The 15,834-nt window shown below is 38.9% G+C and overlaps 1 protein-coding gene across 2 annotated transcripts in view; it reads left to right on the top strand.

The window, feature by feature from the left end:
- alcama (activated leukocyte cell adhesion molecule a) overlaps positions 1-15,834 on the top strand; it is an 86,368-nt gene that overhangs the window by 8,035 nt on the left and 62,499 nt on the right. The window lies entirely within an intron of this gene.

The following is a 15,834-nucleotide window of genomic DNA, read 5'->3' as shown; positions in this document are numbered from 1 at the left end:
GGGAAAAGAAACCTGCTTTTTTTTTTTACCCCTCTTCATGAGCCTGTTTCAGCACATTGAGACTGGTGGCCTGAGGGGCTGTTGTGACGCCTCCCAAAATTCCTGTCTTCACGAGCGGGTCTTTATCTTTCTCTTCACATGCAAATTTGCAGATTTTTTTACACTATCTGCACTGAATTTGTTGCTGCTTTTATGATGGGAATGCCACAGAGAGCAGGATAAAGCAACAGTCTTCCCTAGTGGATCTTCGTCTTTCGTCTTTGCTTCGTCTTTCCACTCTCAGTTGTCTTTTGAGGGAAAGTTTAGGATGGATCCGTCTCTCTATTTATTCAATAAATCCCACCTCTGGGTGTTTGCCCTTTTCTCTCCCTCCCTCCCTTTCTTCAAAATCCCTTGTTTCTTTATTCATCTTGTCTGACAGCACTTTCTGCATTCAGCACAAATTGATTTATTTACCATCCAGAAGGGTCAAGTACAATGGGCCCTATGTTAAAAGTCTTGTAGATGTGTGCGGAGGAAAACCAAGAGCGTGCTACACAGAATATCAAGTCTAAGGAGGCTGTGCTCTTTAGAGAGCCATCAGAAAATAAATATCTCAAAGACCTCAGTAAGGTTTGCTACACTGGTAGTCTGCCATTTTGTCTCCACTTTGCAATGCTAATACCAATCCAATCACCCAATGTTAAAAGTTTCATAGATGCGCGTGGAGAAAAAACTAAAACTTTGCTACGTTGAATATCAAGTCTAAAGAGGCTGTGCTCTTTTTGAAAACCATTGGAAACGAAAATCACTTGTTGTATATCTCAAAAACCCTCGTAAGCTTCGATGTACCGGTAGTCTACCATTTTGTCACCACATGGCCTCCACTTTGCTATGCTAATACCAATACAATGGGCCCAATGTTAAAAGTTTCGTTGATGTGCACGGAGAAAATGCGAAAAAACTTTGCTATGCTGAATATCGAGTCTGAGGAGTCTGTTCTCTTTTTGAAAGTCATTGGAAAAGAAAATTACTTGGTTATGTATCTCAAAGACCCCTGTAGGCTTTCGATGTACCTGTAGTCTGCCATTTTGTCACCACATGGCCTCCACTTTGCTTTTCTAATACCAATATAATGGGCCCAATGTTAAAAGTTTCGTAGATGTGCACGGAGAAAATGCAAAAAAAACTTTGCTATGCTGAATATCGAGTCTGAAAAGTCTGTTCTATTCTTGAAAGTCATTGGAAAAGAAAATTACTAGAGTTATATATCTCAAAGACCCCAGTAGGCTTTCGATGTACCTGTAGTCTGCCATTTTGTCACCCCATGGCCTCCACTTTGCTATGCTAATAATGCTATTGACCTGTCCTGTAATTTTCCTCACAGCAAATGAGGCAATTGCACATCCAACATTAACCTCGAAAGAAATGGTTGGTAGCAGCTAAAAGCCATGATTTTTACCTTTTAAAATGGCTGCATTCTAATAGCAGGGCTAACTATTCTGTTCGAAGTGCTCATATTAGCCATTATGTGAACTAAAAGCCACTGTGAAATAGAAAAAACAGGAAAGCGAAGAAGAAAGATTGCAGTTGTTTGTTTTTTTTTAATGCACTAATCAACCACTGTATATTTTCGACTGGTCCTAATTTAACATTTTTAACATAACCGACAGCTGTTTACAGTGATATATTTGGGATTTATTTATAAATGTATAAACATAACTCTGTTGCAAGTTACTAGCACATCCAATGCACTTTAAGGAGTCCACTCCATCTTCTGAAGTGCCATTTTAGTGACATCAGGCTGTAATATGTCTGAGAGGAACTCTGTTGCTGTCTGCTAGCAACATGCTGAAAGCTTGGGGTGATAGCACACTAAATTTAACCACAAGCTGACCAACTTCCACTTCTTTTTTACATCCTTATTTGGAAGTACCTGTGAGCACATTCATAGCAGTCGGAGATAACACCATTCTTGGGAGGTTTTCGAGTGGTTATCGTAGATCTCTTACTAAAGGTATTTAAGCTAAAAGCCTGCGCCTTTGGTGTTCCCAACATTTCAGGTGGACGATTTGCAGGTGAAGAGTTTTAATTCCTTTTCTTGCTCTTCATCTCACTCTATCCCTCTCGTTGGGGTTGCACACACACTTTCAGAAAAGATTTCTTAAAGTGTGTTCCTTGGAGATAAGAGGCAATGTATTTTTCTCTGGGCAGTGCACTAATCTTCTGCTGTTCTATATATAGGAGACACAAGCTAAAGTATTTGTTTGATTCAGGCCCATGCAGTGGTCTCATGACCACATTTCAGATGTCATTTAATGAAATTGACCTACAAAACACAAGGTTCCTCACACTAACACAAAACTAGAAATACAAGGGCCGAATTTCCCCTTTCTATTTCTGTCTGGTACTTAGCAAGTTCACAAAAACAGGGCTTATGAAATATCAAAATCCCTGGTAGCCCTTCAGGCAGGCACTCTTCAGAATTTGGTAGCTTGAAATGAATTAACTAGCCCGAATAAAAAACTTTTTTCTTTTTTTTTTTGAAAATTTGATAGGAGTTTAAACATTTTTCAAGACACAAATATCAACAGTCATATACTGTATAAAATAATCAAATTACAATCATCAATGCAAATATGCATTTGGTTCTAACTGAACTGGACTTCCTGTGTGCTTGGTTTACTTTTAGTATGTTTTTTGCAGATGGCATTCATTTTGGAAAAGACACTACAGACTGGGCACCAATGCACTTCTTGTGATGCAGGGTTTTGTCATGGTTTTTGATGGGGTCTTTCATAAAATTACTGGTTCCAGTGACAGAAGAGCTTGTCGAGTCAGAAATTGTGGAGAAATGACGAAACACCCGACAGAACATTGTGTTGTTTACCTTGTCATGTTCCAGCCACGGAAATTCTTTTGTTCATTAAACCAAAAAAAACTGCACTTTCTTTTCACCTCATAGTCTGATTTTTTTGGAACTCTTGTGGTGGTCGGCTTTTCTTTGGCTGTACCTTTTTCTTCATTTTGATCTGTCTTTTTTGGCCGAGTAGAATTGAAATGCCCTGGGATGTCGGCCTACCAATATTGCAAGCCCTGAAGAAGTTTGTCTTTTTCCGAAGCAAGAGCTTAATGGTGTTGACGTCAAGTTTTAGTCATCATAGCATTCCCATTCATCTCAGTTACACAAGTGATTGGCTGAGGTCACCACAAGAACACTGTTAGTCTCAAGACCTCCCCTAGCAACTATCTTGAGCTGTGACATTCAAGCAGACAAAGGCACTGGTAATATTTGTTTTTGCAGTATTATGTTCTTGCAAAAAAAAATTTTTTTATCAGAACACACGGCTACTTATGAATGGCTGTCAAAGGAGAAAAATGCCTTTTTTATTCTTTTTTTTTTTTTTTTTTTTCTTTTTTTTAGAATGGTGTAGTTGGCATCTACCAGCTGACGCTAACTTCTTCCTAACTAGCCAAACCTTGACCCATTGGTGGTCATCAGCCTTTTTCATTTGGTTCAAAGTCTGTTTTATACAGTTCAGGCAGTGGAACTACAACTTTCAATATAATTTCTCTTATTTTCTTGTGCTTTGTTAACTCAGGCATGGGGAAGGGTAACATATCATATCGCTGTAAAGCTTTGGAGCATGTTTGATCCTTTTCATGAACTCACCCCAGTGGCTCTCACATCTCAGATGGGCCGAGGCAGCCAACGGCTCAGTGCAATGACTGATCCATTTTATCTTCAGCATCAGTCGCTGCACCATCCTGGGCAGCAGTACAGCTACTTTCCCTTCTCATCTGCTAAACATCCCAACTGTTTTCCAGCCAACATTTAAAGTCAGATGTGATTATTCAAATTGTATTGCTGAGTATATGTTTTTTCCTTTTTATTGAAAGTGATATTTAGACCAACAGTTTGATTTTGAATGCGAAATTGCTTTTACATATTAACTTGTTTATTGTACTATATATAAGACATTTGCAATATGGTGTGTGAATATATAATATATATGCCAATGAAAATAGATGACCAATGAAAAATTCCCACTACTAATGCAGAGACTAACACTGTATGTAGTTTTGCATCTCTGCCTTAAATATTTTAACTTCTAAAGTTCTCTTTGTCACGTAATTTGCATTAACGACCGTTTTGGCTCAAAACAAACATTGACTTGAGCAGAAACTCCAACACGAAGCTCTAAAAAACAAAGCGCTCCTTTATATTCAATATTATTTTGATTTTGCTCACATATTCCTCAGGTGTTTGTGTTTTATTGGGATCTGGGGCTCATTTCTTGTTCTTGGCCAGGGAAAGTGTTTTTAAATCTTATCTTAGCTTGTGCTGTTGTGGTAACTGAATCCTCAGTGCCCCCAGGAGCTGTGCGGTAAAACGGCAGGGAGGAAACTGGCTGCCCTCATCCTGTCTCTAGTTGCCAGTGGCTATGCTGCATCCCTCTGCATGATTGAAACTACAAAGCAAAGCTGACTTTATCTTCTCATCCAGTTCAGAACATGCCTCGGCTATGTTTTCCCCCTTTTCAAATAAAACGAAATCTACAGTATAGGGATGCCATAACGGTGTGCCCAGACCTGACAAGTATTTGAACAAAACATCAGGTGTCTGCAAGTCTTTCTGAACCTCCTGCTTTGAAGGAACAGAAGGTTTAGCTGCAGGAGCCTGATAGTTGAAAGCTCTGATGTTTCTACACAAATGATGTTTGTGTCTTGTGTTCACCTTCCTCTTTCTGTCCATTCGATGTTTTCACACAATATTTCAAGAAAAACAGCAACATTCACATGATAAACACCCCGTTTTCTCAGCTGCTTCTGATTTCTCCATCAGTCATTTGCGATAGCAATGTTTTTTGCTCTGTTAAATACCCCATAGATTTTTTTTAATTAATTTTTTTAACTGCTGATTTTGGGGCATAATTAACTATGCGCTGATTCAGGCTGCGCGGCCCCTTTAAATTCTCGTGCTCTCTGCCCCCGGAGCTCACGACTCAAAATGGATATTTAAAAAGTGTTTGTCATGCAGCATGTCTAATCGCGTAAGTATGGTATTTATTTGGATGTTTACATTTGATTCTGAATGAGTTTGATGGTGCTCCGTCGCTAAAGCTAACATTACACACTGTTGGAGAGATTTATGAAGAATGAAGTTGTGTTTATGAATTATACAGACTACAAGTGTTTAAAAAATGAAAATAACAACAGTCTTGTCTCTGTGAATGCAGTAAGAAACGATGGTAACTTTAACCACATTTAACAGTACATTAGCAACATGCTAACGAAACATTTAGAAAGACAATTTACAAATATCACTAAAAATATCATGATATCATGGATCATGTCAGTTATTATCGCTCCATCTGACATTTTTCGCTATTGTTCTTGCTTTCTTACCTAGTCTGATGATTCAGCTGTGCACATCCAGACATCCTGCCCTTGTGTAATGCCTTGAACATGAGCTGGCATATGCAAATATTGGGGGCGTACATATTAATGATCCCGACTGTTACGTAACAGTCGGTGTTATGTTGAGATTCGCCTGTTCTTCGGAGGTCTTTTAAACAAATGAGATTTATATAAGAAGGAGGAAACAATGGTGTTTGAGACTCACTGTATGTCATTTCAATGTACTGAACTCTTGTTATTTAACTATGCCAAGGTTAATTCAATTTTTAATTCTAGGGCACCTTTAACACCTACAAAAAAGTTGAAGTACAAAAATTATTTAAAACTGAAATACAAAGAAAGCTGAATAGAAATATAAAAAACTTTGACAAAAGGGCATAATTAATAAAACAAAATTGATAAAAAAAAACAAAAAATTTAAATAAAACAAAAAGATCAGTTCAGTATGGTCTGAAGCAAAAAAATAAATAAATAATGAAAGCAAATTCAAAATATTAATAAAATACTATATGAATAATACTAAACTCTGATACCAGTAAATTAAAAAAGATCTGTATTATTTGCTGATAACCGATATGGTACATATATATCATGCACCTGTAAGTATATTTATATAGAAATTAAAGATAAAGAAAAGAGATTCACAAACTGGCGCCAAAGGATGGTATGCTCGGTTCATCAGACTGGACGTCATGTCTGGTCTTGTGCAGTCCGTTGGGAAGGGGCCGTTGTTGGGTGTGGTCAGGACCAACAAAAATGACTGTTCTGTCTTCAAAGTGTAATGCAGATGGCTTCAGGGTAAAATTCCATTTCCCCTCTAAAACGCACACAGACACACACCCACAAAAACCCCCTCCCCAAACGAAACAGATGTGCTTTTCCTTGTGCATTTACGCACACAGATAAAAGTAATGAAAAAAATCAGCTTTATCCCTGCTTTTTTTTTGTGCCAGCAGCCCTATTCAGGTGAATTCATAAGCAGTTGAATACCACCGTTCCAAGGCCTCCATCTATTTTTCAGCCCTGTGGTGTGTCACAATGGCACTTAAAATTTGAGTGGAGCAGATTTAAAAATAATCCACTGTTCAAAATTAGTGCTGGAATATCACACCACAGTATTTCTGAAGGCTATTCTATGTCTTCCTATTTGTTATCCAATAAAAACTCCCCGTTACACCCCTGTTGGCTTGGTAGTGAGCCGGACAGCTAGGTGCCTGTACTGAAGTGAAGACCTTTGAAGTTATAAAGCAGATTTCATTTCTTCATCAGATCCCCAGCCGAGATCAGCTAATAATGACTAGGCTTCACATTCTTTTGAGCGAACAGGCCTTGAATTGAATTGTATTTTTAAGAAAGGCCAAAAGTGATATTTTACCTCTAAGGCAGGAGCTTCACTATAGTCTAGCATAGTTCCCAATGTGTCTTTTTGAAGCTGCTTGACATGTTCACCATTAAAATGCACTGAAAAGGACCTTTCAGTTTTCCATAGCTTTCTTAAGAAATGCTTGAACTTGGGGTCTAGAGGACCTGAAGATATGGACAGATCAGGGAGGATCGGTGTCAGCTATAGAAACGCACAACACAGGCTCGCTCTCATATTTCCTAGCCGTTAGGCATCATTGGTTTATTGGCTTTCCAAAAATAAAAACCTATTTAATCTCTGTCTTTGCTGCATTTCAAAGACATCAAACGTTCAAAGAGTTTATCGGAAACTTGTATTATATAAATATGAATTAGAACAAAAGATGTGTCTTACAAAAGACGGTCCTTTTTAAATTGCATTAAAAACCTTGTCACGTTTAATGCTTCAGACCATACTGAACAGCTTTTCTCTTGAAGGTGATTACATTTACATTGACTCTAAAGTATGTTGGGGAAAAAATTTAAAAAAAAAAGAAAAAAAGATGCACATTATGTTTTATGAGCCTGAAGATGTTATACAGCAGACTGGTGTGGGAATGGTTTTTCTGCCTTCTCTCAGATTATTAAAATAGCATGGATGAGTCTAACACCTTCTGATGCACAGAGTAAACAGTGTAAATGATTCAACACATGTTCCCTAGACCCAAACTGGCTCAGAAACACTCTTTTCAGCTCTCACACGATCATTAGCTTCTGCCTGCAGTTAACCGATGTGACCAGGTTCTTAATGACTTTACACAATTTGACTACATTACAGCTATGCCATCCAAACAGATGCACGGTGGGGTCCAAAAGTCTAAAATATTCACTATTCTGCACTATTTCAAGGTTCATGTTGTTGTCGTTAAAGGAATAAATCACCCAGAAATTAAAACCCTGCCATCATTTATTCACTCTCATGTCATCTTTTGCCGAACACAAAAGAACATATGCTAAAAACACTTTTTTTATTCATTTTGTTGGATCCCAGCATTCTTTAAAATAATTACCTTTTGTGTTCTGCAAAAGAAGAAATAAGAATAATTTTTTTCTCTTACAAACAAAATGAGGACATACATACTAAATACTAAGACATTCTGAAATGCATGTTCACTTTTCAATTCAACTTTGAAACTCTTATTGTTATGCTAATTATATGATTTCAAATGAAGAAAAAAATTATTAAATTAGTGGTCTGAGACTTTTGGATCCCACTGTACAGTATGTGATTAATAAAAGGAACATAATAAATAATGTAGCAAGTCTGTGCCGAAAATGACAAGAATCTCAAATTTCTTTATGAAGTTGTTAATGAGCTTGAATTGATTTTTTTCCCCTCTCATGGCAGTAACACAGTGGGCAGTTTTGGGCAGCGTTTGCCACTGGTCTGAAAGAGGCCGGTCTGATTGCATAGTAGCCTGCGGCGGAAGAAAGAACTGGTGTAATTGCTAAGTTTTGCAGAGCAATCACTACATGGGGTCATAACTAGATTGGTGGCATCGACTCTCAACCTTTCTTCCTGCCACCAACACTCCCCCCGCACTGCCTCAATTTTAAGCTATTGTATTTTTTCTTCCTCCCCATCACTTTCATGCTCTGTCTCTCTCTCTCACAGTTTCAATCTGTCTTCGCATGCCAAAAAAAGCAGCATTACCTGATGCTTGACATTCCATCATTCGGCAAACAAATAAAGAACGCGCAACAATAATTATCAGACCTGCACGTTCCTCAACATATTTTGATCTTTGTTTTTGCATTGTTGTTTGATTGAGGAAACTTTGGTTTCAAAAAACCTTCTGAATCACATTGTGATTCGTTTAAAGACCAAACCGGTATCGATTCAGTGTCAGGCTGCTGATTTCAAAGAAGCTTCAGTCAATTCTGAAGAGCTTGACTCCGTGGCCATTAATGGCCATCTTATCTGGCGAGAACTGACTGGAGAACCTGTTTAAAAACCAATCAGCGACAGCGTGTGCCCACACAATCTCCTTTGTATCTCCCTTTCCCAATGTCCTCTGTTACTCAGGCTTACCTTTTGCATGATAAATTGGTCGGAACGGTTCACCCCACACAACACCGCTGAATCAATTTAGCTGCATATGAAATGGCTGCTCGAAGTGCGAGACGGAGCACAGTAAAATAAACTTTCAAGGTATTTCATATTGAATAATGGATGTGCCAGAAGCCATTACAAAATCATTCCGTTTTCCATCCTCCCGTCGCCAGCGGCAGATACGAGACGTTTCTAGCAAATACGGTAATAAAGCAAGTGTATGATTCACAGACGGCGAGATGTTTTACTCCAGATACTGTGATTAAATATGAATGTTCTTCAATATAGAGACTCTCAGAGAAATCTTTTCAGATTAACCGCAGGTCCCTGTTTGCCACTGTCGGCTGAATGGCTGTATTGTACAATATGTGATAGTCTTTGTTTGTTCTCTGCTCTTTCACTGAATGCGCCCATGCCACATTGCTTTTACAGTAATCGCAAATGGCAGCGGTGATACATCATTCTACATAGGGCTTTGGTTCTATCATATGTGTACCCAAAAACACTTACATGGACGTCTTCTCTAAGCAAAGGAGGGAAGCACAGTCTTCCTTGGCAGCAGCTTTATCGCTCAAACCGAGGATGTGCTTGGTGTACTAATGCTTTCTCTGTCTGTCTTAGTGATTGTGTGCGCCTCCTTAAATGAAACCTGTTACCCGGGCAAACAAAACACATTTCCTCAAAGCATTTTTCTGCTTGGTGAAATGAATTTGAGCTTCTACAAGCACCACCCGCAATGAGAGTCAAAGGCACAGAGAACAGTTGGCACATCTTTCACTTAAAGGAATATACTGGATTATATAAATTGACAGCGCGTGTGGCATAGTGTTGATTACCACAAAAATTAAGTTGCCCTTGTCCATCCTTTTCTTTAAAAACAAGCAAAAATGTGTGTTACCGTGAGCCAATATGTAAATGTTAAAATACAGCCATAGGACGTAAACAATATGAATGTAAACATGATTTTAGTGTGGAAGAAAGTCTTACTAACCTTTTTTGTATAAAATTATATCCAGTTTGCTGCTATGGCATTATCAACATAAACACTAAAACCTTAAAATGAATATAAAAATGAGGATTTAAACTACTTTACCACTCAAATAATACAAGTTTAACAAAAATCAATGTAAGTGTTCTTATAAAATGATACGCTTCACATTTCTGCATTTAAATCCTCCAAAAATTGGCCCAATTCACTTTCATTGTAAGTGCATAGCCATTAATTTTTTATTTTATTTTTTTAAGAAAACAATGGAAGATTCAAAATTATGTGGTAAATATGCTACAAAAACTTTCAAATGAGCTTGACTTTTATTGAACCCTGAATATTTCTTTAGCAGTCTGTTTAATTCACAATGGGCCAAAACTCAGACATGTAAATTAGAATCCGTTCTGGAGGAGGTGTAAAAGGAGGTGAGGCGCTACTCTTGAAGGATTTATGTAGACAAGCAATGTGCATATCTACCCTCTGATGTTAGAGACAGCGTAAATTTTATGGGCAGCCTCTGAAGTTTCTCTTTCTGACCTCTGACCCTCGTCTGCAGAGAGTTTCCGATATCCATCTTAGACATGCATGTCTCGGCAGCCTCAGCTTCGAAGCTCGAGAAACCACAACCTTTGATTTAGAAGTCGCGCTGTGCTCACTTGTAATTTACACCTTCTCAGTTCTCACTCAGTCCTAACTAGTGAGCGCTTCTGCCAATTATATTTATGACGCACGGAAGAGACGAAAGTGGCTCCTGTCGTCTCTATTCCTCCGGGTATTCACAATGGTCCAAATATATCTCCTCTGATCCGCCACCCTAATCAGAGTTTCATCCATCTCTGGGTTTTGTAACAGCTGGATTAGCTACTAAACCACACAAGCTTAACGGGTTCCAGACCTATGAGATCGGCTTTGTGTTTTCTCGCAGAAACGTCGGTCTCAAATGTCAAATGTTAATCACTAACAAACATTAAGCTTTTGTGAGATTCTCTTACACGGTGGTTCTATACATAATAGGATACTGAGATTTGTGCTTGATTCTTACTCTGTTTGTTTGTTTGCTTGTGTCTTTGCCATTAGAACCGTCCCCTCACAGTCAAATGATTGATTATAACGACACACAAATGGCTTTGGCCTAGACAGTGAATCGGATCTCCAGGCAAAAGACTGTGTTTGTGTGACTAATGCAGTGATGAGTGTTATTCTGGAGGAGTTTGAGTGAATGTCTTATAGATAAGGGGGGGAAAACGAAGTGTGAAAATAATGAGTGTTTGGACAAACACAATCAAATGCTCGTGTAGCTTTGGAAATTACTTCCTCCATTTTCTCGTACAGCTTCAGGACCTGAGTAGAACTAGTGAACTAGAACCTCATAGAACTTTCATGAAACTAAATGGCCCTCATTTGTTTACATCATCACCTCTTCGTGATTGGTTGTGAGTTATCACCGTGGTCTGCTGTTTGCTCCTTTAATTGACTGAAACTTGTTAGACATAAATGTATGGACGACATTAGCATATTTTAATTATATGAAGATCCACCTCTGCACAGCCCAAGAGTAATTTCAGAGTGGGAAGAAGATAAACTAACTTGCCATTAACTCACATTCTTTATACACACGCACACACATGCAAAGTCCTCCTCAGAACAAAGTAATTAATTTATCTTAACATCAAAGTTCTTCCACACAGTACTTTCTCTCAGTGCTGTCCTGGATGAGATGTCTGCTAGATATTAATGGTGTTTAATACTCTCAATTTTGACAGAACATGAACAAGTTTTCCGGTTTACAATCTAATGCATATTGCACAGAAAAAAGACTGAAATCTCCAGTTTAAATCTGGTTGGCTGGTGCTATGCAACTTCCAAGAGTATAGGGAGGGACCAGTTTGCCTGGAAACATAGTTGTGTTTATGAGGTAACAGGTTGATACAGTGAGCGGTTTTGAGGACAAATTAAACATTCCTGACTTTGAAAGTCTTGTAGCTCAAATAAATCATGCTTGTAGCAATGCCAAGGCCATGGGTTTGATTTAGGGATGTGTAAAACTACATATTTTCAAAATGCCTGAACGAATAAATTGACTAAATAAGACATAAGAATTTTTAACTTAACATGCCATCTTAAAAAAAAGCACTTGTGTAAGTAAGACTGTGGCTAAAGCCATCAGTCTAGATGTGTCTGACTGATTCAACCATTCTTTGAAGGAAATAAGAGAGAGAGAGAGAAAAAAAGTAAGCTGCTTTGTATAAATGTATCTATTTACGATAAGCCCACCAAAACCTGGTTAACTGGTTTTTGGCCAGAATGAATGCTAACAGAAAGTCTGGCTACACTTAACTGTTTTGTAGGTGATTAGTTAACTAACTATGATAACTTAGAAGGTTTGATTGAAGTTTAAGGCTTAAGAAGGCTTAATTAAGGAGTTTTTGGTTGATAGAACAGAAGAGTTTTATAGATGTAATCTCGTCTGGCTTAAGTACAGTGGCTATTTTCTGTCCTCCATTCCTGGCACCTCTCTCAGCATTGCTGCCGTCCCCTGGTCCGTTTGTTGTCATGGGCCTGCAGTGTCCCATACAGCTCCGACTTGGCTTTATCTAAGCTGGTGTGAGTGGATGGATGATTCCGGAACGGCGGGCCTGATAAGGCATCGACAGGCTCGTGTGGGCTGCAGACTGCTTGGAAAGAGCCTGCTAACCTCTTCCAGAGCCCCCCCCAATAACAACTCCCCCCAGGGCTTTATCTGAGACGCCCAGAGACAGGGTGACCTCGGCCCTTGACTCACCTATCTTTCCGAGCACTCCCTTGCTGATAGTGAGCCCAACACAGGGCCCTCTGTGGCCACCGTCACATACACCTGCCCCCCTTCTTTCGGCCCCCGGCGGCCTGCTGCCATGGCTGGCAGCCACTGTTTGGTGAAACGGGTGAAACACGCTGATATGAGCCACAACACCAGCCCTCTCCCTTGTTGCCATCATTCCCATCTAAACTAAACTCTGACAGCCCTCAATGGGCCTTTCATGCATCTCAAAGGTTCCTCTGTCAATCCATGTCTAGAGTTCACATTCTGTGATGCCCTCTGCGGGTCAGAGTTCTCCAATATTTCAATCTTTCACCCTCAGGCACACTTCAAGTGTCTTGCAGTCCCTTGCCAGCTCAGTTTTTCTATCATGCATGACCTTTTCAGATACAGTGACTCATCTTAGAATGTGCTGGCAGATTGTTTGGTCATTCTCATTTCCTGCACATTCTATTATTGCTAATGATACAACTTTGTTTTGATTCTGTGATGGTGACTCACATTTAGCACCGATGAGTCTCTGCATTAACTCCATTCATTGGTCGCTGAAAAAGCAAGACCTGCGCAATTTCACTGATTGACAAAATCCTGCATGGCTTGTGTGTTCCTTTTGCTTATATAATATATAGGAAAAACAATAAACCATTAGACTTCAAATAAAAGGAGTTCTTATACGGAAGACTAGAGTTCCACTTAAAAACAAAATCAGTCAGTTATTATTTTATGAATTAAAAAAAAAAAAAGTACTTTTCAAATTGATAAATAAATAACATTAAACAGACATGTTTGTTTAATGAATGTATAAAATGTAGTTAAATAAAAAAGTTAAAGTTATATCTAGTTAAATCTTAAAAGTTTAATAATAAATTATTACTGGTAAATCACTTCAAAATGACAAATGAAAATACTTATATATAACTGTATTTAATTAATGTTAAAGGGTTTGCAAAATATAATGAATCAGCTCATATTAACAACATAAAAAAACAGCAAGTGTCCAAGGTTTTTTTATTTATTTAAAAAAAAAAATTGGTTTTACATAGCATTGGCCAATTTCTTTTCTTAATCCATTTGCTTTTCTTTATCCATCTGTCAATCAATTTAAAATTGCCATGAGACAGTTCACATCTGGGAGCAACCAATACAATTTTGACTATTTTAAAACACTCCTCCCTATAAAATACAGCACAGCTGCCAGTGAAATATGTCAATTTATTATTTGTAAAATTGAATATTGAGTGCTATGTTAATGTAATCTGTCGATATTCAAGCTGCTTGCTGTTGTTAATATGAATCATAATCCTGCACTAAAAAGATAAACAGTGATCTTATAGCAGAACTTCTTTTCAACCGGCCTCTGTGTTTCGTCTCTTGTGGTTGATTTTTAACAATGACCTTCTCCGGGTCAGTAAGTCTGAGAAGACTGAGGATTGTTTCTGTCAGCCTGGTTTTAATCCTTTCTTGGTTATCAGCATTTGGTCCTCATGCTGAGGGATAGGGGTATTTCGAGGTGAATGGGGGTTTTGATGTGATCTTTGAGGACTAACAGGAACAGAGTTCCTTCTAATGACAAACACTTGCTCTTTAAGAGAGCTTTGAGATCAACGCAGGTTCTGTTACAGAAGCCTGGCCCATAGGGAGGTCAAACACACCACCACACTCTCTTTCACTTTCTCTCACTTGCAAACAGACAAAATCATAGACTTTGGCCTCTGTTGGGAAGGGCGTTTTTGTCCGTTCTGTTGTATTTCAGAAGCAGGAATCACTTTCATCATTTACTACAGTCAGTTTAGATTAAAGTAATCCGGCTTCATTACAAGTTAAGATTAATTGACAGCACTTGTGGCATGATGTTTACTACCTCAAAAATACATTTTCACTTGTCCCTCCTTTACTTAAAAAAAGCAAACATCTGTGTTACAGTGAGACACTTGCAATAGATTCCTGTATAGATTCCTACATGTGTTTTGCTGAACTAATGAACTCGTCATCGGCTAAAACGCATGCGCATGTTAATTTACTTCCTGAACAAGCATGCACCCGAGTCCAAACTGCTTTAACATTCATGCGAATAGCACCACGGTTCCAACCGAACTCAGACCACCTCCTACAGGCAGTCTCGGGTTCAGTATCCTGATGCGCTACTGGGTCTGCATTACAGCTTTCACATTACCAATTTTTCATGCAAACTGTGCCCAGTTTCGAACTAAACTGCCAGTGTGAAAGCACCCTCAAATGCCCTCTGATAAGCCTAGAGCGAGCAGACACAGCTCCTCTTTTCCTTAAAAAATGCTCCACAGGAGCCCAACTTGGCAGGGTGTGCCTATGGAGTGAGCCACCAGGCTGAGGAAGTGGAAGAAACCAGTAGGTGGTCCACTCACAAGACAAGACGACTGTACTGTATTTTAAGAGTTGATAAATTTCCCCCTTAGCCAGTGACTAAGATTAGTCAGATAATGAGGATTGTGACATTTCAGGAAGGGTCTGATATTGGACTTCTCCTCATTTTTAGCAAGCCTCACTCACTAATGACTACTTGACTCATTCACCTCCCGTTACACATTATTGAAGTTGCCTCCAGAAGCCAAAATTAGAAGGAGGGGTGTATCTTAATTCTCACACAACGGGGCTTTCCCTTTGGAATTAATTCAGTAATCTCTCTTAGATCTTAATTAAAGAGCATTTTACGCACGCTGTATTTAGAAGCCAGGAATTTGACGCTTCCGTCCTCCCCAGCCCAAATCCATCTTGGTGGGATACCTTTTAAGTCAACCAGCCAACATAGAGGTCTGTCCCACAGGGCTGACACCCTGCTTTGTTGGAGATTTCATGATAATCAGACAATGTATATGTGTGTGTCCATAAAAATAGCTCTTTTTTTGTCAAGTAGTAATCTCAGCGGCAGAGAGGTGGGATCTATGCTGGAACAAAGGATCATGACCTCTTTTGAGGGCATGAAATGGGCCATTTTTCAGTACTCAGGTGTAGTACTGTGAGTGATGGCTTGGTAGGCTAATGGAATGTGTAAATGGGAATATGCTGTTGTGCTCATCCTTTCCTTTAAGACTTTAAGCTAAAACACACACACACACACACTACTCCACTTAGACTCTAACAGTATTAGTGTGATTGAGGGAACCGGCAATTTTATCGGACCAGCTGCTGTTTGGTTCCGGATACCATGTAGAACCATTA

The sequence above is a fragment of the Megalobrama amblycephala genome, linkage group LG2, assembly GCF_018812025.1.
Source record: "Megalobrama amblycephala isolate DHTTF-2021 linkage group LG2, ASM1881202v1, whole genome shotgun sequence".
In the NCBI taxonomy this organism is placed as follows: domain Eukaryota; kingdom Metazoa; phylum Chordata; class Actinopteri; order Cypriniformes; family Xenocyprididae; genus Megalobrama; species Megalobrama amblycephala.
The sequence above is the reverse complement of the archived record's forward strand: the minus strand, read 5'-3'. Positions and strand labels throughout refer to the sequence as shown.